Raw genomic sequence first — 27,641 nt, forward strand, 5'->3', positions numbered from 1 at the left:
GAAGATACTCATTACCGAGAAATGTCTCTCAATCTCAAGTAAGGCTCTTCCCTCATCTAGTGGCCAAATGAAGCACTTTCGATGAATACATTTCCGATTCATTACCGGTATATGGCGTTCGGAGGGCTTTGTCCCTAACCGATCAAGCGAACACCAATTAGGTACCCTTAAGGATCGAACGGCTTTAGATCCTCAGCTTTAGTCTTTTGGCTTGAACTCCGGGGGGTGATTATCGACCCTCATTAAGGCTCAATTTAGGTGAACGACTGATCAAGCTCAAGACTTAATGATCTCAGCACTTAAATTGGGTGGCAATATTCGGTGAATAATCGAGTGAATATATCATCACATGAAAGGTTGTATTTTAAAAACTTTATTTTTTGCTCCCACAATATGTGTTTGCGTACTAATATCACAAATTTTATGTTTCTGTTTCCTCATGACTGTTTTCTCAATCTATTTTTAGGCATTATGTTATTATTTCGGTTATGTATTTATATCGAAATATTTAGGTGATTGTTTCATCTTTTCTGTAATTACTCAATTTTAAGGATTTTTGGTAAAATGAGTGAATCTACTCGTCATTCTCGTCTACTTTAAAACGTGTTACATACTTTTGCTTCATATTCTCTTTGAAAGACCGTCATTGCTATTTGATAGTATGTATTTTTTGACAGAACTAACTGAATTTGCGAAATAAAGTTTTTCGAGTTAAATTTGCAGTACCTGTTTGACAGGCCAGTTTCCAAGTCGTCTCTTTGTGGAAAGTATATGGCACAACATAAAACTCTCTCGTCATGCAATAAGTTTCATCTACAATTATTTATGGAGTGCTAAACATTAAACAAGGATGATATGCCAGGAAAACATTATTTATCGCAATAGGTGTTTTCCAAAAAATATTGGCAGGTACTTGCAGTGAATACTATTTTTCTACTTGTACATTGTATGTTTTTTTACTACGTAATTTTTGCATTTTGTCCTATTTTCTCGGGCGATCGAAATTAGTAAGTAGATAAGACAACATTTGGCCCCTAAGTATGTCATTTCCACCCAATAATGTAGCAAATAGTAGTTTATCCTAATAGATCATTATTTTTTAAACAAATAAATTCCCCGACGTCACGCATAATATCGAAAACACAATCGAGTCCATAGCACCAAAAACTTTGCCTTCCGTTAATCTCTTTTAGAGATTATATTATTAGGTGTTATATTTTCTGTGATGGATTTATATTGAAATATTCGGACATTTATTTATATCATTCATCTCGCAAAAACCACTTTTATAGTGCCATCTTGTTCTGATCACTGCCAATTTTATGCAAAGAAAGGTTCACTTGTGGGGGAGCAGGGGATCGAAGAGGAAAAAGGTGGTATTGGGGGAAATGAAGAGGAGGGAAGTGAGCAGTCGATGGAAGAGGGGATAAAAAAGAACGAGGGAGGGAGAGGCGAACGAGTTTGGGTTCGGTGGAATCGTGCGGTGAAGGGAGGGAGAGGAAGGATCGGGATAACAGGGGCCGTTTGAATCGATTGACTTCGGAATTGCCGTTTGGGTGCGCAACCCCCGCCCATCACCGCCTACTCTACCCACTCCTCAATCTGCCATTCCCCCATCCCCCAACGATCCTCCCCCCACTCGAATCGGTAACTTGTTGAACGCCGCCGCTATTGGAAGTGGAGGTGGAGGAGGTGGCCGTGAGGGTGTGGAGTGGGAGGGGAGAGGGTGGATTGTGATGGGAATCTGTTCGAGTGAGGGAGGGAGGGTATGGGGGGATTTGGAGGGAAGTGACGGGAGCGTCGAAGGCCGGAAAGGATTTCGCAGGCCTGTGAGATCAGAGGACTTGTCTCTCCTGATCCCTTACTCGGTGACCTGAGAACTGAGCTGAGGGAGTGTTAAAGGCCTTGTCATGACACGCGTTGAGCCTTTCTCGAAGAAATATTTTCATCTTTTTGCCGCGAGATATAATTTGCATCCATCGTGAGTTTACTTTTAAATAGCTACAAAATTGTGTTTCATCCTTTGATTGGACCTTAATTCCAATTTTTCATTAAATTACTACACTTATGTGCACTCATTAATATTCTCAAATAATTATTTTGTCATAACTTACGTGTGCATGTGGCAGAAGTTAAGTAAACCACGAAATGATGCATTATAGGCCTTAATTCCAGAATATTTTTTATGACAATCGTTCCAGCTATTTGACCGGCTTCCTGTATAAAAATCGATATTGCATGAATTTAGTAAAATTTAATCTTTGTTTATGCTTCATGAGGCCTTATTAAATGCTTGATTTACAAATTTAACAACATTTGGTTAACAATCGTGTTATTTATTCAATGTTCTTAGTTTATGTAAAAATAAACTAGTAGTCTTTATTTAATTCCTTATTTATTATTTAATAAAATGTTTTCGGTTTTGAAGGAATCATGTGATTCTTTTTTTTTGTTAGAGGTACAACTAATTGTTCTCCAATTTTATTCAGGCTCAGAGGCGCAATGATAAATTTAAACTGTCATTCAGGATTCTGGAATTTGATTTATTTAGCGAAACATAAAAAGGAATTTTTATTTAAATAGGTAGGTACTTTATGCTATAACTTTTAACATGAAAAAAACTTCTTCCCTTAAATATATATTATATAAGCTCATGAGTATATTTTCCTAAGGATTATTTCCATTGAGAAATCGGTATTGGTTTAAAGTGGTCCCTTAAATAAGTCTTGAGGGAAAGAAAATTTCACTGATTGTACTTAAGTTCCTATATGGCATGTGGGAGTTTTTTTTCTTAATGTGGTCGCAACATTGTGCGGGCATTATTGGTTGAACTTTTACAAATTTTGAAGTATTCTCTCTAATTGCTTATAGAGTGAAGAAATAAAACACCTAGAATTTCTAATGACTGAAATAGCGTGTGAAAGCCATAATAAATGAAGTCTAAAGCCTTTGCAATTTTAATATTTCTTGCTTGAATTTAAATATATAGCCACCACGTCTGTGCGGCCTCAGTTTATTTGAAATTTATTTATCGTCATTTGGGGATGGATAATTTAATTTTTTTGGTTCATCAATTTTTTATCCTCATTAATGGAAAAATGGCGATTTTTTATACGATTATATATTCTATTTTTGTGTTAATTTAAAATAATTTTGTACACAATACATGTAGGTATTATTTCTAACTTAGGTATGAAAATTGTGAGAATATGCCATTATTAGTGAATAAATTCTCTATTTTAGGCAAAAAAATCCATTCAACACTTCTGAAATAAGTCACTAATTCCATATAGGCTCTGCATGTGGAAATATATATTCAGGAGTTAGCGTTCATGTAATCGTTCGTACAATCCCGAAGTCATTGGTCCAAAGATCACAACATCTTCACTAAAAACAAATACATGGTATTCAAGATTCTTCAATAAACACTCGTCTTAGGGTTATGTCAGGAAGTACGTTGATAATGAAGCAGATGTGGATTCCGAGATTAATACAAAAGAACTCGTGAACCTCAGGAATATTGCTAGGCTGGAGAGTTTACGCGAGTTAATGAAAAAGGCTGGGGGATTTCATGTATACGTGTACATACCTATGAATTGCAGGGATGTTTGAAAGACAGCAAACGGAAACAGTGAGCCAAACACTAATGACAATAATAGCGGGAGACTGGAGGCGTAGCAGGGAACATTCGATGGGAGCCCTGAATAATGGGAAAGAGAAGGAAAAAAAACGAAAGACTTTTCCATTATTGCGATCATCATCAAGAAATCGTCACTCACGCTTTTTTTATTACTCTTTCTCCCTCCCGTCACTACTCGTCTCGATTCATACGTATTTTTTCGACTTCGCTTCTCTTATTCGATCCGACGAGGATATATGTGCATGCCCTACGAACCAATACCGACTAATGCACAAGGCGCCTATCATTGTGATGAGGCGAAATCCCCCTCCCTTGTCCTCCACTGTGTTCCATCTCTTGTCGAAGGCGTGCTTCGATGAATGCCGTGGAAGGAGTGGATCCATTCTCCATTGTGTACCTATAGCGAGAGTTTGAATTGGGGCAAAATAAAGGAAAAAATATATAATTACCTGGTGGGTGGAAGATTTGAAAAAATAAGGCATCGGTGTACGCCAATCGAAATTGGTCGTGCAGTCTTCATTGTTAAAACTAACTGTTTATATTTTTGCTACAAAGAGAGTTTCTCTGTTGTTTTTGTGATAAGTAACTCATTGCTACTCGGTAGAAAAGAGAATATTTAAATCTCGTCTTTACTTTTTTAATTCTCGCATGTTTTCTACGCAGAATTCTAATTTTAAGAAATCATAAAGAAATAATTAGAAGTAATACCTTTCTATGAGTTAGATGTTTATAGAATTCAATAATGATTCATGAGAGCTAATGTAATGTTTATGTGCAGAAATAATCGTATAAATGCGGTGTCTTAGCAAAAAATTCGTTTAAGAAATTACATTAAGCTTAAGGAACTAGTCTAATAGTTTTTGAGCGTCGTGGTAATTATTTAAGTCTTTAATTTTTCTTTTAACCTGCTATTACCCTGATTATGTCGAAGGAGAATAATTATACATATTCGGGTACGTACTCATTTTTATATTGCACCCAAGCGCAAGTTTTTTATGAATTTCAGCTATGGTTTTTTTGATTACTCGGAACAACCTATAGAAGAGATTATTTTCGCTCTGAGCATAGGTGTTTGGTCAGATAGGTTCAGAACTATTACAAAATAAACGATCCCAATATTAAAAGCAGAATGTAGAATGCATCACTTCCGTTTGTTCGGTCGTATTTTGCTATCATTTCCTGGTGTGTAACTTTTAAAACTGTTTAAAACTTGGGCTATTGTCTTAAAATTGTTAGGGTGCATGCAGCCCACTGTTTTCATTTTTACACTCTAAAATGTCTTTGTAGAAACGGTAGTCCAAAATGGTTAAAACGTCGGGTAATAAATACGAAATGAGGCCAGAGGAACGGGATCGCTGTCACCCGATGTTCTATTAGCTCGATGCTCAATAAATATCAAAGGAAAGCCATCGACCATATTTAGTTTGACTCAGCTTCTTTCACGGACGGAGTGCCCCCTACAAGTGCAGTATATTGATATCTTTGTGACTTTTGTGCTGTATCATATTGTTTCCAAGCAGAATCTTTGCTGCTTTTGGAATTCCCACAGTTCCTCCGCGTTACTAGCCGAAACAAAAGTTACTAAAGATACTCCTTTTTCTTTACGATCGTAGGGCTGGATGATCACTCAATTGATCCACCATTTTTCATGTATCAATCTAGTGATAGCAACGAGCAATTTTTTGTCTTACAAACGTTTGTTACCTTCGAAGTACTCTCCATTTACATAACTTGGTTTACTGATAACTTGGTTAAAACGTTTTTTCCACTACGCCAAACACCTTTGGTCGTCGTCGTTTCCGATGCCTTGCAGCGCCGCCTTCGATTTTCTTTTCACCTCCGTAACATAACATAAACATTTCCCTTTCATCCCCATTTTCATCCGGTTGAACAAGAGAAACTCAAGGTGCGAGGTGGTGAGTAGAGTGGGTGAGGAAGCAGCATCATGCAAATTTTTACCAAAAACTTAAGTCGCGGAAATCAGCAACACGTGCGCTTTTGATCAGGAGGCAACAAGCGGGGGATGAATTTCGCTGCGATTCGTCTTAATTGCTAATCTTGAGATGAAATTCACTGTAATGAACTCCACGAATGACCAGATTGTTCAGCAATTCCGTCAATAGCACGCCTCTTATTCTAGTATGCAAGGGTAAGAGTTTTTTTCACATTTTCATCTATTCTGGACCTGGAAGGCCGGTCTGGGCGTTTTATGTTTTCGATCGACATGTCGCTGCGTTAGAATCGCAAATATCACTCGTGCGTTTGAGTTATTTTTAAAGCGTGTTCTTTATAAGTTGTAAACAACTTATTTTACTGAGTAGAGAACAAAATTTCAACTCTACACGGTCTTCTCCAATATCAGCCATTTCAAAAATCGAAGAGGTCAGAAAACTCTTCGATTGTAAACTGTCAAAGTGGCTCGCTACAACCGTCTATATCCACGCCGTTTCACGCACTGACTCAGAAATCATGAAATGACATCCATCTAGTGGGAGAAGCCCAAAATATAAGAGCGACGCGCGCAGCAATACCCGTCCGGTTATTTTTGGGTCACCCCTAGTATCTTAATATATTCCCTTGAGCGGGTGAAATGATTTACTGCTGCACATTTGATAATCATTATAAGTTAGGTGCCTGCAATGTTAAATAAAATTACACAACCCATAGTTATAAATTATGATCTGTTCTGCTTTGACATAAATATATGGAAATTGTAACCTCAGGTAAGAATAAACCTGCTAACGTCCTATCAAATAGCCTCGTTGTTCATTTAAACGTATCTGTGTTTTTGGGGGAGGTTTGTACATAAAAAAAATTAAATATAAATATCTTAAAATATCCAGTGCTAAAACCACCTTTTTATGTTAATACAAACCTTATTCGTATTTCTAGTTCATGCCCTGTTTTTTTTTTTGATAGCGAAGGATCCTAACTTATCCTGAGGTGGGGCTCAATCGCTGAGGAACCTCTCATTGAGGTACTGGTTCCTCTTTTACTCTCCTTTTTTTAAGGGCCCTTATTGATCCCTATCTTTCGTTCCACACATTTTTTTTTCTTCTGCCCCTTTTCATCCCTAGTCCGTCACAACACTCTCATTTCGGCATCACCGTGAGCAAATTTCTGGTCCACCCATCCCGCCCATCGCCCACATATGAAAGAGGGCGCTCATGCCTTTTTTTCTTGCATCTCCCTTTCTTTTTGCCGAAGCGTAAAATCTTTTCTTCGTTTCTCTTTCTCCTTCCGATTATTCCTTTCCACCGACCCTTTGGCTCCTTATCCTCCTTCACTCCTCCATTCTAATCCTCGCGCCCTATCACCAAAGACTCACCCATCCCACCCCTTGAACCACGCCATGAGCGGCTCACTTCAGACGGAAATATTTTTACGGCCCCGGTCCTTCGGATTTTTACTGCCCGGACCATCAAAGGCGATACCGAACGGAATACGCTGTATTTCCCTCGCCGTTAGGGCGGGGTGCCGTGGGTTAGATCGGCTGTGAAGAGGTTGGGAGGGAGGCTGCAGAAATGGGCCAAGGGGAGATTGCAAATGGCCTGAAGCTATGGACCAAGTCTCCCGGCGACGACGGTTTTGCCTCGCACCGATGATTTTAGTGACGCGATGATGATCGGGATATTACAGTAACGTCGTCGAGGGAATGGATGAAGTTTTGGAAAGTGGAAGGGGAACCATCGATATAACCTCGTCCTCATCTGGAGTAAAAATATAGTTACTGGATGTTAACTATAAGCATTTTTCAATTTCAGCATGGCATCAGCGTGGTTTCAGGAGGTAATTAAGTGTACTTTCTCTCCTGAAGAATCAAATAGTCCTCATCATGTTAAAAATAATGTAGTCTGGCAAGGTCTATTAAAATCTTATAACGAATTGTTGAAGCTGGGATCAAGTAATTGATCTTCTTGGTATTTCAATCGTTCTCTCGGCATAGAAGATGATTTCACCTATTTCATAACAATTGTTGATATTTTTTGCGTTCAGAATTAAGAACCGGTCCATAACTTTTTGATAGTTATTTTTCTCTCCGTTGGATGTAGCCGTTGTCGTTTCCTGAGTAAAACCTTATAAATGATTAGTTTCTTACGACAGCATCTTTAATGTCGGTTTCTTATGCCGAATTGGGGTATGAAAAAGTCTAAAAAGCGTCCATTTTTATCTTGTGTATTTATTTCATAGACGTCGGGTAAAGTATTCATGCTTGGTATGACATTCACACAATTAGTCCGTAGTTGGACCTTTAATTTTCCACCCATTTTACCCCATGCTGTAGGTACTATTTGAAACTGCTTCCTCAGGGCTGAAATAATTATTAAACTTAAGTTTTGTACAATAGTGTCGCGTATTTGTGCCAAAAACCCGCTAGGACTGCTAGCATTCATAAAAAATGTAAATATACATATAACTTAGAATAGAATTTCAAAGCTAGCATTCATGACTCGCACATCTCTGGTTTATTATTTACAAATGCATATCGATGGCTAAGTTCTAACAGCACGTATCTCAAATTTGGCCGGTTTGAGACAGGTATCTTAAAGAAAGTGTAATAACATAAAATAAAATACAAGCAAAAAACAACTCTTTGTTTGCAAATGAATGCTTCTTTTTCAGTTTTATGAACTTTTGGTTTTTAATTTCAATGTACAATAAAAAATAAAAATGTTTTTTTTAGATTTTTTTTAAAGAGAAAATTTTCTGCTGAAAAGTTTCTTTTTTTGAGATACGCGTTGTTAGAACTTAGACATCAATATGTTGTACATTTCCCATGTTAGAAAATAAGGACCGTTTGAACATCTTTTTAGAAGCACAGTTAATAATGTGTGAGAAGTGATTCTAACGGTGGAATGTGAGACAGCTATTGCGGTGAAATAGAGCGTCGTGCATGAGAACTCTCATACTCACTTTATGCTAAGCTATCGTCGTAGGACAAATTCAATCTTCAGAGCGAAATTGTATCCTTTAAACATTTTACATGAGTCATTGATTTGGCAAATTTTAATGGGTAATCCATTTAACTCCTTCAGTCATTTTAAGAGGAACGTTTTCACCATCTGCATTATATTCACTTACCATAGTACCTAAAGAAGCGTTTCTGTCGGTATCCATTATTAATTCTGCTGTGTTTATGCACCTATTATCCGTGTTAAAAATTAGATAGAGATGGTAGTTCAATCGTTAACTGTATTACCAAAATGAGTACCTTCATAGGAAAATATTCATTCGCGTTACCTTAGGCCCGAGCCTTATCATCCAGAACCCCCAACAAGTCCTTTGAACAAGAGTTCATCAAGGCTGGTTTTACCATTCTGTCCAGAATCGAATCTCTCGGATCGAGTCTGGATATGGCTGTGCCATATTCTATTGCATGAATTTCTTCACAGATTTAATTTTTTTCCAAAGTGCATATTTGGTATGAGCTACAAAAAGAATTAAACTTGTCGATGATATTTGAGGAACGTGAGATGTTTGGCAGGCAACATAAAAGAATGTAGGATGAATATAGCTTTGGCAGATTAAAATTGTGAGGCTTGGAGGTATTTGTGAAGTCATGGAAAGAAATTAAGCGATTAAAAAGGTGAAGGTGAGCATGCCAATAGGGAAATAAAATAATTGTGTTAGAATAAGTCAAAAATAAGCTCAAGTCAGGAGTAGCTACGGGAGCGATAAGTAAAAGGAATTTGTAAAAAGTCAGCCATTCCCAAGGACTCCGTAATCCACCAAATCCTCGAAAACCACTCTTATATAAATTATATTACTTTCCCCAGGCAATAATGTAAACAAACGGCAAAGGAATACCTCGGTTAATATTAACAGAGTATGTGATGAAGAATCTAAAATAAAAGTTATTCGGTAGGCATTAGAAAATTAACCGAAAAGAGAGTTGAGTGGAGAGGTATGTCAAGCCTAGCTACGGCTTGATGACTGTTGGCTATCAACGACTGCCTGTAGCGTTGCTTGGAATCTGCTCAGGGATGCGACTCGTGAGTTATTTGTCGAAAAGAAGCAATAGTACTAGAGAAAAAGTTGAAATAGGTTTATGCTTTAAGTAAAAAAGTTCTGCATGAACCACAATATTTATGACAATAGTGAATAAGAATTCGATCGATCGCCTATTTTGCCATTCGGATAGTAAAATAATCACCCAAACCCCCTTAGTTAACTCGCTGTAAGCTTTTACTTAGGTCTCCGAGTTAAAAATCCCCACTCATTAAAATTTAAGGCGTTTGCAAAATTAGAGAATTTTAATTCAAGTATTCTACCGATTAAGGCAGGTTTACATGGAGTATTTAAGAAGTATTCTGACAGCCTCCCCTCACTTCAGTGATTTCCGTCTTCAATTCACAATAAGGTCAATTCCTCTTCATTCTATCTAAAACTCCTCTTCTATTCCTTCCTCTCCCTCACTTACCTAGCATTCTACCCTCCAACACTTTTAAACTTCCCCTCCCCACTTAATGCTCGCTTAATCCATGCCTTCCGTCTCCTTCTTATCTCATATTGAAAATTGGAGAATAAACACAGTAGTTAGGGGACTGGATTGGTGTGGTGGCTTGGGCAACTGTCTTTCTACCCAGTCGACCGGGTTCAAATCCCGATGATTGCAGAGATTTTTCAAAAGCTGCCCGTTCGCTGCCTCAGTGCCTTGTGGAGGGCACTTCAATCGTAGCACTCCGTCCGTCGGATAGGACGTAAATCTGTGGTACCGACGCCGTATTCTTCTCCCTCCCCTAATGGCGCAAATGATCTCAGCTGTCGGTCGCCTCCTCCAAGTAACATATCAATAAACACAGAAAATATTTTGTATGGTGCTGTGTTACTTGGAGTCTCCCTCACCTCGGGTCCGTGTCTCCTATCGGTGGGCACGGAGCGCGGACGGTACCTCACATGATAATGTAGATTCTCCTCCAATAGAAGATTCGATGGAAGGAAGTGTAGGGAGGGGAAGGGGAAATCCGTGGGTCGAATCGTCGAGAGTAAATTGAGAGGGTATATCGTCGAATGCGGGAGAGAGGGGGCATGCGGATCTTTTGCTCGAGGGGGATGGAAGTGAGTTTGTTTGAGGGACAGATCGGCGTCGGCCTCTCTCGGTCCACAAAGCAAGAATGTCCGCATTTTTTGAGACCGCAATCCTCCCCACACTCTTCTCTACCCACCCCACCTATGCCTTTTCCTCTTCCCTCAGTCTCCCACCAAAACAACAACCCCCTTTGCTCCTCCCACTCCCTGTCCCTACTGCCCTCCTTGGTGATCTCTTACCGTCTCTCCTTCATCGAGTGTTTCAACCCTCCTCCCGCAAATGCGTGCTGCTCTTACGCCAGTCTTTTGAAGCCGCCGGCGGCGCACGGCCCAAGACGACCTCAGAAAAAATTTGTGCTACCAATATTAAGAATTTTTGAATCCTAGTGTCTGTCTCTCTTGTATCGCCGGGGATTCCTTGTACACCGCCTGGCCGGGTGGTGGTGTTACTGTCACAGCTTTCAAGTTTTAGCTCTTATTATTAGTCTCTCCTGGAGGCGTTTGGCCCTTGTCGATTCGTGGGCGTCTCAGAAGAGACCAAACGTTACTTAGATCTCTAGTAAAAGTGACTTCCACTTTAAATATAGATAGAATGAAGAAAAAGTAGCTATTTAGGTAATAAATTTTGGTATAGATGAAAAAATCGAATTTAATGCCGGGAATAATAGTGAATTTTGTGCAAGTAACGAACATCTTAAGTGTGAATGGATTTGATAGTTAGAGGTGCGAAGAGGAATCTGCGTTAAACCAATATTCGAGACTGTTGACCAATGGTAATAATTGATACAATTGAGATAATCTTTAACTGGAAGTCATTAAGTGATTATCCGACAATATCCTTCGCTTGTGAACACCTAATGGGAATTTTCTTCCTTCTATGTTTAAGCAGAGTTTCACAATGACCTGTGGAATAATTAACGCATGAAACCAATTTAGAAGTTCCTCAGAAATAGAATGGTCCAGTAAATGCTTACGAAATATCTTGGCCAATGGTATATTAGTCCATTTTTTATATAATATAATAAGCTATTAATATTTGTAGGCTTAAAGTGATATCTCATTATATCTCTCACTTATAAAAAATAAAAAGAAAACTATCCACCAATTTATTTTCGCGGTACAACTACTTTCGACGCAGCGGCGTCATCATTTGGCCGCCGCGTCGAAATTTCTTTTCATTATTTAGAATAAACTTCCACTAAGTTGAGCCAGACACTATAGAGATTATTCTTGCTCATATTAACCAAACTGTTGTAAAATTATACACCGATATAATTGAGGGGTTTTACGTTAAACGAAGCACAACATTGTTTGAAATCAGGGAAGTGCTTCAATTATTGCGCGGATCGATGAATTAATTTGATGTTTTTAAAGGTATGATATAAAAATGTGTTGCCAATAGTACCCTTGCATATGTCAATTTTGAACATTGCTTAACGATTAGAATAAAATAGACCAACAAAAAATTTCTAAATTAATCAGATGAAAACATTGTACCAGATTCGTAGCATCAGAGTAAAATATTCATTTTATCGTGCAAAGTTTAAGCCTCAATGGAATTAAGCACGACATCAGGAAAAAATTAAGTATCACTTCTAATTTACTAACCATTACTCCTCATATTCGTCACATAAATTTTTAATGTTAGGTACTCCAATGATACTGCGATTTCCTGATTAATTTCAAATTTTACCCAGTCTTATATTTTTGTGTCGAAAGATGATTTCATATGTGTTAAATCTAGTTTATAGGGACAAAACTCCGTCAGCATGATTCTTTTTTCCCTTTTATGCCTCTGAATATCTTTGATTGTCGCATTAGTCTTAAACATATTGCCTGTGTCGCAAAAATTTTGAAGTTATTCTTTATCGCGTTAAATAAAATATTGCCAACGGTTCTAACAATTAGTGAACAATTTTTCTCAAAATCCACCCAATACCCTCTTAAAAATAGACACTGTGATATTGACACTATGACAATATACTATTCTACTGACGTTGTAGAGGAGTTGGATTGCTCACTACACCTGCTATCTCAAATAATTAGGAACAGCATGCTTGGAGCCCCGCAATATTCTTTCTTTAGGCCTCGTGTATCGGTTTCCAGCTTAATTATTCGCGATCCGAAAAAAACAGAATTACCTTGCGATCCGCCACTCTTTCTGCATGCCTCCCCTTCCTTCCTTAGGTTTTTCCCCTACCTTCCACTCAGTCCTCTCCCTCTCTATTTCTCCCCCTCCCCCTTCCTCGAGTATGTGTGTGAGGAGTTTCTTTTGATCTTCCGCCGACTCGCATCCAACTCTTACATCTCCTCCGATTTCTCGCGCCTCGAACTGGGAAGCAAAAAAAAAAACACTTTGGGGTTCGAAAAATCATTCGAATACGAAGGCCACGGAACCGATTCTCTTTCAGAAATCAAACGTGGATGGAGAAAAAATAACCGCGCGGCATAAAATATCTTTTAAAATAAGATTTTAATGGTCTTGATTCCCCTTCCAGCTTCTTCTTCACATCCGCTCAATCCGTTTTTTAAGGTATTTAATTCCTTCTCGCTCCTCCCTCCTCGCACCATCTATCCTGCATACCCATTTGTTTTATAGCTATATTGTGGAATACCTCGTATTTTGAGGTCAAGATTTCTGTGACCATGAGTAAAGGAGTGGATTTTGCGAACGGACTTATTAAAAAATGAATTCTATAAAGCGGGGATCGCAGTTTCTTGCTTGTCATGTGGAAAGGAAATGTTTACCGAATGTTATTCTCATGATTTTCTTCGTGGTTTATGTTTGAAAATTTCTTCGGTTTCCTTTGATGGTTCTACCATGAAAGATTTACATTAATCATCACTGCCTCATGTGAGTAGAAAAGGTATGGAAGAGATTGGAAATATCCGGTTGACATTTGGACATTGGTGTAGCAAATATGCCGAAATTCGCACGGTTGGGAAAGGGTTTTATGTTTTTGAGGCTTTGTTACCTATTCTTTCCCTTGTCCATTTCTGTATATTTTCATTTTAAGTGAAACTACGAGTAATTTAATATGCTATCGCGACTGTCAGTAGCAGTTTAATCAATTGAATCGTGCTATGTAACCTTATAGTTTTCAATTTTTCTATACTGACGGACATAAATTAGTCCACCTAATAGGACCGTGGAGCAAGATGTTTTTTGGTTAAATACCTACATTTTTCGACAAAATTTCGAAGGTCTTATTTGCCAAAGGACCAAGAAATGAAATAATTGAGATAAATTTCCGATACTTTGCCAATATCAGGTAACTATATCAAGAAACATATACATTTAAAAAACCGTCTGGAATAAAAAATAACATCTATTTGAGCCGTAATAAAGGAAAATGGAAGTATTTGAGTACGTAATTAAAATTGAAAATCTAGTTGTAGCAAGAAATGAAGACACTATTAAAAACGAAATGGATATGCGCACCAACATTAAATCCAACAATCCCAGAAATCACTTCATCGAGCAGCATAAAAAGTGGATAAAGAGAGGAACAGGAAAATAAATGAGTCCGGAGATAAGTGCGATTGGATCAATACAATGTGAGATATACCCTCCGGCCATTAGATAGCTAATGGCTATGATTGCTAAAAACCATGTTAATGATTGTGGAAGAATTGTCCGCCCGGTATGGGAAATCGTTGTTTACTCACTTCTCTTTTTCCCTCTTTTCTTTAGAATGCATTGCCTCCGTTCCACAAGAAAGAGCAGCACTGTAACAAAAACTCTAATATTTGAATACTTGTATTGATGCTTCCTTGTCCATAAAAACACATTTTTTCCGATACTTGTATGTTACAAGTAAGCTTTGCCTTGAGTTGTAGTGGTAAATACGTTACCGTGGGAAATTGCGTTAATTGAGCCAGTCTGTGAGTGACGGTTTTGGATCGGCAAGTCTTTTTGCTTCGATTTCTGAAATACTCACAGTGTTTTTTAAAACCATATCCCTCTCGCTTTAGATTGATGTTCTTAGAATTCGGCCAGATGTTCTTTCGACGTTTTCTCCTTTTCGAATGCGCTTGCTCTCTTGCCTTCTTCCCACGCTCAACGGATGGTCGCTGAACACCTGTATTAGGTGAATTCCAATATCCAATGTATTTGTCGCCGTTACAAATGTGAGAATTTGCAAAAAATGAAGGCGATGAAGCAAAAAATGAGAGCTTTAGCATGAGTATACGACAGCGGTTCTTCCATGCTGCACATCTTCTTATGCTTGTTATGACAGCAGTTATAAGTGGTTGTCACATTGCTTTAATCAACCTTACAAATGAAAAGCGTTTTTTAAATTTTTTCGGATAATTCACATTTGTAACAGGAAGCTGTCTTTAGTTTCCGAGACGGACTCGTAGGTGATCTGAGTGCAGGATCTTGCTTTGAAGACAATGCAGTTTTTTGAGTGATACATATCCTCAGTCCCCAACGTTTACGTTTTCAAGTTTCGATAATTGCTCTCTACGCAGAAGCAAACGAGAACTACCGAGAGGTCAATATATTCCTGTTAGGCATTTTAGTTCTTAATGTAATGGTGAGTCAACTTTCTGACCTATGTGGCTTACTAAGAAGTGAGCTCTACCTCACCTGTTCATTACCCAAGGTTGAATCACTGAGTGAGTAGCAATGACTACTGATATGGCAATCTTTTGTTTCTCACAGTAGAATTACTTGGTGATAAATTGATATTTATGCGTGGATGAATGCAATTGTTGTCAAATATCTGGTTGCTTTCAAGCTACCTCATGATTTTTATCTCGATAGGTACATAGTTCATCATTTCGTATAGCATATAATTTATTGAATACGGTGGAAAAATTGATTATACCACTCTTTGTGTAGGTAATAATTTATTCCAAATCCTAGTATTACATCTACACCTGGTGTGACACCAGGAACAAGTGAACTGATTTGTCCTGGACGCGCGCCCTAGATGTCGCTAAACGTGAGAAACCATTTGACAGCGAGATAGAGTGAGATTTCAAAGGAAGCATTTATGGTGAAAACTGGAAGAGGAATGATGAGGTGGTCCAGATTTTCAAGAACCGCTCCATGCGTGGATGTGTAACCTTTAAATGTAAGAGAACAGTGAGGGAGAATGGTTTTTTTTAGATGAAAGGGTGGTTGGCTGAGGATCCGAGCGGCGGGAATCGAAGACGGTGAATACCGAGGCCGATCAGAACAAGAGCAGTCGTCGGCGCTAACGAACGCACGACGACAGGGCAGGGGGATAGGCTGGCAAAAAAACGGAGGGGGATACTGCTTAAGAAACGGTGGAGTGGTGAGGAATGGTGAGGAAGGGAAGGAGGAAGAAAAAAAAAGATCGGTGATAGGAATTGAAGTGGCGGCGCGGTTTTAAAAACCCTTCGGAATGTCAAACACCTGCTTCGACGAACTCAACCTTTCGGCATCGTCGTCTTCTTCTTTTGTTTCTTTGTTTCTTTCTGTTTCTGCTTATCCGTGTTCCGTTTCTCGGGGTCCGCGTGAGCGAAATAGCAGGGGAAAGACCCTTTTTTTTCTCCAACTAATGAAATAGGTTTGAGTTTCACTGGAGTGGTCTCGACATTTTTTTAAGGCTGAGAAAAATAATCCAGGTGAAACTGAACAGCTTTTGAATGCGAACCCGGATCATGAGGAATCGATGGCTTTGGGTGGGAAAATGGTTGTGCAAATGTTTTGAGATGCTGGCGGCCAGGGAAGGAGCCGTCAAACAGCTCGGCAGAGTCAAATATTTCGGCTTCATTTTTTTGTCTTATGAGTCTTCTTTTTATGTCTTATAACGAATTGAATAGGAACTTATTAAGTTGTTTATAGAAAATTTATTATTATGCAAGTTTCAATTTGGCACTCAATGTATGAACGGTCTATTCCTTTATTAGAAAAGGTGATTACAAAAAAATTAATACGATAAATGATTAAATGGTTTACGGTAATGATATCCGAAGGATATAATGTCCGTCAGTTATAATGTCCATCGGTGCAAAAAGTTCTTCTCCTTACTATATCCTTTGCACTTACGCTGTTTATGCTTGACTGCTACATTTTTAAACTTGTACTGATGTTATTGTCTTACTTGTAGCTATATTTCCAAGTTTCGAAGAAGCTCTTTGGAGCTTGAGCTAAAAAAAAAATGAATACTTTATTATGCCATTTGATCGTGGACACGGATAAGAATAATAAATACCATGAAATTTTAATTGGAGATTAAAACGTGCAAATAAAAAATAGTAATAGATTAGCTATATTTAAATATTATGAACATGTTTACATCGGGGGGCGATTTTTAATTCTCATATTTTTCTTGATTGATCGATAGAAGCTGTTAGCCGGTTTCTTTTGCTAACATACTTTCATGTATATCATTTTGTTATGGCGCAGCTTTCTTTGTCCTTTTTTTTACATTTGTACATTACTCTACGCCTTCCTTCCTTCCTTCGTCATTACTCCATATATTTTATTAATTCTGCAATTAGGGTGTGGATTACTGTGGGAGTATTTTCCTCGAGTGTCTAATTATCCTCCGTTGTATAATTGCTTGCAATTCCAAAACTAATTTACTTCCCTTATTAACGAGTTAAATACTTTCTCTTACCTCACTTCTCAAGTTTCACACTCTCCGAAGGTGGCTATCAATCGCATATAAATCCCTTCCTTATACCGAGTTTTAGTCCGACAATAGTAAAGAAGCAGTTATTGTTTACTAACGCCTATCATTTGGCTTATAGTATTTCTTATGCCTTTCTGTGCTCTCCCATGTGTATTTATTGTAATTTAAAATGAAGAAAACCTTATCCTTCGATAGTGATTCTTAAAGTTTTCAATTTTCTCATGCTTCTTCTTTTCTCTCACATCTATGAGGAATTATCTACGTTGTTTATTCTTTAAGTTCTTCAACACTTTTTGAACCTTATCACGAAACTCATTATTCTTCACTGCAGTCATAAATTGAAACTTTTTACAAGCACATTCTTATTCAAGCATTATTATTTTGATTAGCATTTATTATTTAATGCTCAACCCGATTATTCCCTAATTGATTCCTGATAACGCATCACAAAGAAATTTATTAAGGTTTTTCAATTAATTTTGCAAGACTCAATTTGACACACAAAATCTGAAACTTTGTTATTTGAAAGGGGGGTCAGAAAACGCCTCAGAAAATTGTAGATTAATGGTAGGTACGTGGACTAAGATCAAACGTGGGGTGAGAAGGATTGATGAGACTGAAACGAATGATTTTGAAGAGGAATGGTAAATAAAGTGGAGGGGTAAACGGTCTGGGGATGGCGAGAGGAAGGCCTGCTAAAGAGGCGTGGATGTATATGCGACACATTGGCCATTGTTTCCCTTTGTTCTTGCCGCCATCCCATCGACGCCCCTTCTTAAGCAGGCATTTGTATTTTTTTTTGGCGGGCCCCAAGACTCATTCCGCGAGAGTCTTTTAATGTCTTAGCTGCTCGCCGACAATCCTACCCGTCGCCTCTCTCGCAGAAAAAAATAAGAAGCTCGGAGAAGGGATGGGAAGGAAAAAGAGCCACTTGCTCACTCAACTTGCTTCTCTCATCTTCTTCTTCTCCTTGATACTTGACTGTGGAACTCGTCACCACTCCATCAGACGGGCCAGAGTGGAAGGGAAACCTTTCCTTCTGCTATGGACCGTAAATATAGCCATACATTCCCGCAGACGGGGCCTGGACGTTTTGCAAATATTTGTTACGTTATGCATCCCCGAGGAACCATCTTGAGCAAATAAATTGTCCAAAATATGCTCGAAGTGTTCTTACCCTTTTTCGGAATCTGAATGTAAGCTAGTCTTTTCCGAAACAAAGCATTTCCATGAATGAGGAATACTTCGTAAATACCTGCAGATGATGAGCAACGAGCGAAACTTCAGGGCACATTGTATGTGCCTAAGTACTTATCTTAGAGAGATGAATGATTATTACACCCTTAACCTTTCGGTTACTATCGGTAATTCTCAAAATTTCACATAATATAATAATGATAATGAGCATTATATCTCTTGTGCTTAACTTTTTTGTTCAGCGTCATTCCGCCTTAAATTTCATCAACATTGTAAATATGTCGTTTGAATATGTCTTTTATATCAATTAAATGGGTCAAATCATACCCTTTTTCCATAATTTCCTTCATGCCTTACGCATTAATTCACTCTTACCCCATGCTTGATTTCAGTTTGACCGAGGAGAAAGCTATGTAGCCTCTCAAAAGTGATTTGTATGACACGCATTCGATTTCTAGAGATCAACATTTCTATGTGGCGATAATTGGTTCTGGCCAGATGACCTGTGCAATATTAGATAAAGATCATAGGCTGGGATATTATTTTACACAACCTGCGTAATTTTTCGAATGTATCCACTGTCGGATAGCTCCATAGGCTATTATTGGTTGAGATGAGAATAGAGAGTACTTCCTGTCTTAATGAATTGTGATCACTGAAACGTGAATCGATAATTAAATGCTCTTCACTTTAGCAGTAGAGAGTACCATTAAAGGTAAACAATGATATCAGTAAAATTGTATAACATATAATAAATAGTAATAATTGTTCACTTGACATACAAGTCAATAGTGTTTGAAAAGTCTACACTATAATGTAACAAATCCATTCAAAACTAATAACCGTAAATTGCTCATTCCATTTTACTGCTCATTTATTGATAAACCATGTTCAATGACATTAAACAAAATAAAATCTCAAAATACCATTAAAATTCTATTTTTTACAGGCTTGAAAACATTGATTAATCAATTTTAGTTTAGTTTGGAGTCATTCGTGCGCTGTGAGAAATTTGGTAACTCGCCTACCTACATCCTGGAAGATTGGAACACATGATAAAATGTATGTAAATTTAAGTAAGTGATACTGGAATTCGTAACGCTTATTACCATTTATTTTTTTGTTGGGATTGTTTTAATAAAGATACCACTTGTTTTGCTATGCCTATTATTCCAGACTTTTTGGTCGGAAATGTATGGCTCAGCTCATTTTGATAAATGCCCACCTGAAACTCTTAGGCATGAGATCGTTAATGACTGTAAAGACCGATCCTCTTTGGGCACTCGCTGTCGACAAGATCAAGGCATGGCCACCTTATCGGAAAGTCTCCTCGAAGCGTGCTGTGTTAAAAGACGGTGACTTTGTCTCGGCTTTTCTCACCCCGCCTGCCTTTCCCGAATAATATCCGACACTTGAAAAAATCGGGCAACTCGTGGCGGGAGAGAGTGAGATATGTGGTCAACTGAGGGAATGGAAATGGGTTTCAGGCTGCAAGAAAGGTGACCGAGCGAGAGAATGAGCCTATGTTGGATGTTCTGAATCCATTTCGCTTGAACGTTGACGGATGGACACGAGGGGTAGCTGAAGGAACGGGTCCAGAGGCCTGCGGATAGTCGGCAGAGGTGAATCCACATACAAGGCTTTAAAGGGGGTTGATGGCTTCAAAGAGGGAAGGCAAAAGGTCACCAGGGTGCTGGATTTTTTCGAGGGCGGACGTGTCGAGGGGCCAGTGGGGAAGCCAGGTGAGACGTTTTCACCACCTCCCGCACTCGCTTAGACAAATGACGGCGATCGCCCGACACGGGAATGGACTCTGGACCAGCGTCATCGAATTCTCACGGACGCATCCGGCTCGGGAAGAAATTCTGTCCTCCTGTCTAAACGATTTACGCTCCTTTTCTCCGAACTTATTCATTTTCCTGTTACTCTCTTTATCCACTTTTTATGCTGCTCGATCAACCAGCAATTTTAGGGATTGGTGGGTTTGATATTGGAGTGCATGGATCTGATTTCCATAGGGTTTTTGATAGAGCATTCATTTTTTGTAATTATTCGAATCTCAATTTTAATTACGTATCCAAAAATTTCAATTTTTTAAAATGTTTTTAAAAGGTGTTATTTTTATAAGATTATAAGATTTCTTAGGTACATGTAAGTTACCGGATGTTGGCAATTTATCTTTGCCAAATTAAACCTTTAAAATATATTTTTTGTCGAAAATAGTTGGTATTTGGCTAAAATATATCATGCTCCTTGGTCCTGATGAATGTTTTTAGAGATTGGCTCAATACCATAAATATTAGTAATCCACATTTGTAAAATAATTGTATTTGAAAACATTTGGGTGCGCGACATATTCGATCGGTGAAAAATTGGCGATATACCTTTCATTTTAATTTTGAGGAGATAGAAATGGGACGAATGGCATTATAATTGGAAAAAAGAACTTTTTCACTTGAAGAGTGTTTTATTTTTGAACTTCGCATTATCTCACTCTAATCCCGTTTTAAATCCATGTTTTGAACCATACACAATAACGTTCAACTTATTCTATCATCATCGTGAGGCTGGTAGCAATCAATTTTTTATGACTCTGGGATCTAAAAATAAAATGTTTGTTGATCTTATTCATAGGAGGTTAAACTGATCTTACTATAGAAACGCCATTACTTTTATACCTTCTTGGGAGAATCGGGAGACAGCTTTCCGTTCGTGGCCACTGATACGCGTTAACGTGTCAGAATATATGACCTCACTTAGTTCGTTATCTATCAGCGTTGAGTAATGCGATCGATTGCCCATCCAAAAATCGCAAAAACTTTTTTCGACAAGTCTCTGACCTCCTCCTACGCATCTTTTTCCCTCCTTTTCTCTTTCGCCAGTGATTTATGTTGGTTTTCAGCCCCGTCCTCCACCATCTTCAAAACATTTTTCCAAACCCAGCACCTGGCATTCATTCCCACAAGACCTCTCTCTCTCTCTCTCTCCTCTGATGGAAAGCTCTCTCACAGCCGATCCATTTAACCCGCACTTCATCATATCGCCCTCCCTCTCTCTCCGTATTTCTCCCCCGCACCACCTTCCCCCGTGAAACTCCATCGGCGCATCACTCCCTCTCGGTTTCCAAGCGCGTGAGTGCCGCTTGATTTGGCTTCGATGACCCTTAAACGTGAGATGTGGCGGGTGGATACGCGCAAGGGGTGAACCTGCAACGGTGTGTGTGTGAGTTTGTGAGAGTGAAATGAAGCGAGCTGGCGGGAATTTTGGGGTAAAGGGAGGTCGTCATTCGCTGCGATGCTGCACCGCACTCCGGTTAAATGTAAATTGGAACTTGCGATTTCCTAATTGATTCACGGACCTCCTTCGTTAGTATGCCAATCGTGTATTTAGCATATTGTATATCAGTCCACTTATGGGAAAACCACTTATGGGAATGATTTTGATACTTATCTATTATCTCAATCAGTGAAAATCCGAGGAATCACTGTAAAGCGTACCTGTACATTTAAATTTATCACATATTTTAGTTTTCTCGAGGAGAATTTTCCTTATTATCATGATTATTATTTGTTTATATTGGAAGTCTTTTAAAATCACGTATGGAAGTGTCTTTTTTCAATATGCTGTTACACTAAAGTTCGTTTAATAGAACGACTCATTATTTATTGTTTTCTAAACCCTAATTTCATCAGCGGCGAAACATCGAATTTCTAAGCCCTTTCACAGGAAAGGAATTTATTGATGCTGCTAGTGTTTCCATATAATTTTCCACGACGCTATGCAGCATTCATAATTCCTTACCTATCTTAGGGTTTCTTTTTTCTTTTTAATTTCTTTGGTTTTACGAGCTCCTCAAAAGTTCACCACTTTTGTGAGGTTCTTCTTCATTTGCGAGGAAGTGAGTAACGTTTTACCCTGAAACCCGTAACGTTTTTCCCAGTAAATATTTTCCCATTCATTAGTATAAATCGTGAATAATGCTGTGATTTACGGTCGGATTGAACGGTCTCATTTCAATGTTTCTAAGTTTTCCTCTAACATAATCAGCTGTCCATCAAACTATTGGAAGTTTGCCAAGTCCTCTGCGTCTAGGTAGCTTTAGGTGCTAAATCCGCGGTAAATTTTCGTTTGCAGAATTAATGAATCCATTAAAACCGGAAATATTTGTATTTAAGCTTGTGGAGTAGCTCCAAAAGGAGTAAAAGTTGAGGAGGAGTTACATCGGTCGAATTTGAGTTTGTGAAGTATTTAAATGGATAATTGTAGCTTCTTTGAAATTAAGATATAAATTGTAAATTGGTTTTAGTAGTGACGAGCACAGGTACGTCTTTACTTACTAGAGAACCCAGTTCCATCTTGAATCAATAATATATATCCCTTGCTGAAAATACTCATCAAGATATCTCGAGAGTGTATCATTTCCTGTTTGTAACTCCTCATAAATTGATGAAAATATATTCCTTTAAATATCCAAGTTGGGATTTTCGTGAGGAAATTTTTGCATTCCAGTAGATCATATTTTACCGTATGATATCAGATACGATTAATATAGATACTATGATACATGGTTAATATAATAGGTACCATTTGGATATAACAATTTAAAAGAATGGATTGTCCTAAGGTTTTACAGCTATTATTTAAGTGGAGAATTGTCCATAGGTCGTTTTACGCACATCCGCGGGTTTAGGCCTTCATTGAGTCCGTCAGGAAGGAGTTTTACCTCCAGTTTTTATGAAATAAAATCATTTGATTATTCATTTTCTTAACCGTGTTTTCACGGAAAACCATGTATGTTTTGTTCGGCTGTGATATCTGTTTACAAATTCATATTTGATCTTACCAAGGGGATCAGGGCTTCACGATGGAGATTCCTAGGTATTGCTAAGTATTGAGGCAGTCCTCTCGGTCTTCGTATTCTCAATTATTTCAACCAATACAAATTCATGGAAATTGTTCATCCAATAGATGGATGTGGCCATCAAAATTTATACCGGATTAATCCATAAGTGCAGGTTGACTGCTGTGGGCACGCGTGGAATGCTAAGCAATCGAGGCATTTAATTGAAAGGATGATGTCCGGTGCCCGAGTAAGGGTCAGTGAGGATGGAGAGGGTGGATAATATCGGTCGGAAAGGGTCTGATGGAGTGCGTGGCAAAGGTGGGATAGCGCTTCAGATCCCCTTGCGACCCCCATTGGGTCCCCTTCACCTCGTCCGATTAATCCGACGTAGCCAATCTCCCCCACCTCTAAGTACTCCCTCCCCTTACCTCGCATAGGTTTTGCATCACCTATGGCTCTGAGGAGCTACATTTTTGGAATATCTTCGGAGTTATTTTCTGACAAATATTTTCTGAATTTAAACTTGTAGTCATTGCTATTTTTTGCTCCAGTATATTAATCTGTATTTGGGAGGGTCGAGCGGGTGAGGAAGGGAATGCAACTTTTGCGGTGATTTAAAAATATTGTCTTCCAACTATTCCTCTATGTCAACACACAAAGTCTTTTCTCGTATTTACTATCAAATTTGAATTTGAAAATTAATGAGTTTCCATCTGTTTTATTGACACCGCCTACCATCATCTTCAGGAATTTTAGGCTGTAATTGGCATATGAATGTCGTTTTGTTGCAAAAGAAGATACATGGATCTTCATGTCATAAAAATAATGAAATAATAAAATGCAGATACCTAACATTACTGATTGTTTGCTAAAATACTTCCATGACAATAATTTGAAAACTTATTTCTATATCTTTGACTGCGAGAAAAGAAAAAGACTTGATTATCGCCATAGTTATTTTTATAGGAATCTATACTTATTTTTTTTTATTTGTTTGAAATTGTGTCGTACTGTAAGGTTTTGAGTATAAAATTATGCTGTGAAATAATTCGTAAATATACTTTTCCTATATTAAATCATAAAGATGACCTATATTTTCAAAATTTTGGAGAACTTTTTCATTATTCTCGGAACTTTAGAAAAAATAAATGAATACGAAAACTAATCGTCCGTTGTTTTCAAAGTTTTAATGAATTATGTGAATTTTCATTGCTCGTTTGATTCAGTCTGAAACTTGGCCAATAAAAGAATTATTAGTCCACGTACGTTCACATCAGGGTGATATCATGTGCTCGAATTATCCCAATGGAGAACCATACGCGTGAGAATCCGTTTAGTTCATCACCTAGCCACAGCACTCCTTGGGCTCACCCATATCATCCCCGTTCCATCTCCACCTGCGTGCCCCTGTTCCTCCTAAAACGCAATCTGACCGATCCTTGCCGAAACACCCCGATCCTTCAAGGAAGTTCCCACGGTCACACGAGACGGCCAAGCGACCGCGATAGGCCATTAATCTGCTCCCTGGCCGTGGAATCTAGCACCCCTTTGCCTCATCAATCGGCCTCGCACCTCCTGATCATCGGCCGCTCAACCCTCCCTCAACCGCCCGATCCCTACTCTTTCACCCACTAGTGTCCTCACCCTACCCCGGCATTCTCAATCATCTCCCAATACCTTCACTCAACCCTGATTTTTCTCGTAGTTCAAGGCCACACCAAATACATCTCCATCACTTTCGCGAGGGTGTGAAACTTTGTCTCGCTTCGCCGTGCGTATCCTCCTGCTTTCCTATCCTCGGAATTTCTTTCGTATCGGACCGATCTCTCTTCTCTTCGTGTGGTTCTTTTCCATTTTTTCTTAATCGTTTTTTTTATTTAGTTTCCCCCTTCACGTGTTCATCCACCGCGGCAAATTGACTAGTCGGTGATGAATTGCTTCATGGCTCGTGGAGGTCGATGTTTTTATACAATGTGTGGGGTTGGTGAAACGTGTTGAAAACGTCCTTCGCGCCTGTCCCTAAATGCCTATTGATTTATCATTTGAAAATGCATGAATGATCACCGTTTTCCTCGTGATGTGCGGTCCACGTGTGCTGACGTGATAAATGGAATGGCAACTCTCAAAAAAGAATGAATGTTTCAGTGAGGCTTAAATTATGGCGCGGTTTTATATGAGTCATGTTTGATATTTTTCAAACGAATATTTGACGGATTTGTAACTGGGATATTCTGTCACTTTTGGTAAACAATTTGATGATTACGAAACATTCATACAAAATTAAATATCCCGGGGTAGGTAGGTATGTATAGTGCATTTTATGATAGATTTGAGGTTTTTTCTGATAATTTTTTGTGAAAGAAAGTGGTTGTTTGCCTATTGTAACAACACTCTAAGATATTCTATCATCGTTGTATGAATTGCGGGTAAGCAGTACAATACTCTGTAAATTTTCACTGTAGCTTGCTGTAGTTTTACATTCTGTTTGGACTTAGCGGAAAACTAAGGCCTTTTAAAATCTGGCGACATTGAATGAAGATGAGGATGCTATCTTCTAATTTTCAAGACACTTATAGGTCTGAAGTCAGCGTCATTTTCATGTAACGTATTTTGACTACCACGCTGGAAACATGGAGGAAAAATAACGAAAATAACATTTTATCATGACCAAATTTTATGGGAAAATTGTGGAAAGGAATTGCTTAAATGCAGACTTTAAAAATATTATAAGCAATTATCTATTTTATAAAATTAAAATACTTTGTTCTAATGCACACTTTATTTTAAATAGTACGACCCGGGTTTCTGCCTCTCATGCTATGATGATCCTGATGATAGCATGAAATGCAGAAACCCGGGTCGTACTATTTAAAATAAAGTGTGGAATAGAACAAAGTGTTTTTATTTTATTTTATGATGAAGGAGTTCCACAAAGTAACGCCTGAGACCGTGTCTTATATTATCTATTTTCTCCTACTGGCATGTCCAGGAGGCGAAAATCGGTTGGACCTTGTTTATTGATGTAGACCTCGTTCATTACTGAACTGTATAGATCATTTTCGGGTCAAATACTCCGAGTCATATTATAAATGGTCTCATTAGAAGTTACATTATATTGTATTAGTTTGAGAATTGCACGATGAAGTGATCAAAAATTAATTTTAATCGTTCAAGAGTCCTGAAAAAGGGCCTCGCCCTTCCCCTTTGAAATAACAGGTGTCTTGCACGAGTGAGAGCCTTCCCTATGAAAAACACAGCGTATTGTTATAGATATCGTCAAAAAATATTCGCGTTTTTCTCTTATGGGGTATTATTATCGAATGCAGCATTTATGGTCTACATTTTTTTAAAATTTTGGATATTTATCCGCATATATAATCAAATCCTATGGTCATTATCAAGTACTTAAGTATTACATGATGGAATAACTTTGTATTTTTCACAGGTTTCCCGGGAAAATAAAATCGTCGTATTTTATTCATTAATGTGCACATTTTCCTATATGTTACACCTTAATTCGTCGTTTTTACAAGTATGTTACTTCGCCCAACCCATTAAAATAACTCGATGTCTGAGACCTAGCAGTTGAAAAGCATTGGCGTTTGATTGGGGATATGATGTGAGGCATGGAGTATGGAGTGGAAGGTCTCCAGTTTTCGGATAGAGCGTGAAATCATAAGAGGACAGTGGAAAGAAGCTGGCCCTATGAAAATCCCAGCGTATTGCTATGCTTATCGTTCTTAAGGGATATTATTAACGAATACGTAATGTATGCTCTACAATTTTTTTATTATGGATATTGTAAATAGTCACGAATATCCAAATACTGAGTTCATTATTAGATGGGTATTGCAGGAGCTGTGAGTGTAAAGATTAACGTTTTATTTTTCATCTCCGTGAAAAATATTAACTCCTAATTTTCATCCTAAATGTATACAATTTCCACACAGTAAGATCGGAAGTAATGAATTCTAGAATAATTTTACTTCACCCAACGTGAATCTATACAATTTCAGCACAAAACGTTTGCAAGTATTTTCCTTCACCTTATGCTGAGAGGCTGAGACCTAGCAGTTGGAGAGCAATGGCGTTTGATTGGGGACACGGTGCGAGGCATGGAGTGTGGATTCGAAGGTCTCCCGGCTGTCGGATGAAGTGTGAGATCATGAGAGGATGTTGGAGGCTTGAGAATGAGAAACGGCCCCGGACGGGACATTGGGAAGGAGAGGGGAGGGTGTCCCTGTGAGCGAGTCTAAGCGTTCGGGAGATAGATGGCACTTTTCCCCAAAACCCGAGTTCTCTTTCGCCCCGTTTCTTC

Source organism: Ischnura elegans, chromosome 3 (assembly GCF_921293095.1).
Source record: "Ischnura elegans chromosome 3, ioIscEleg1.1, whole genome shotgun sequence".
Taxonomy (NCBI): Eukaryota; Metazoa; Arthropoda; class Insecta; order Odonata; family Coenagrionidae; genus Ischnura; species Ischnura elegans.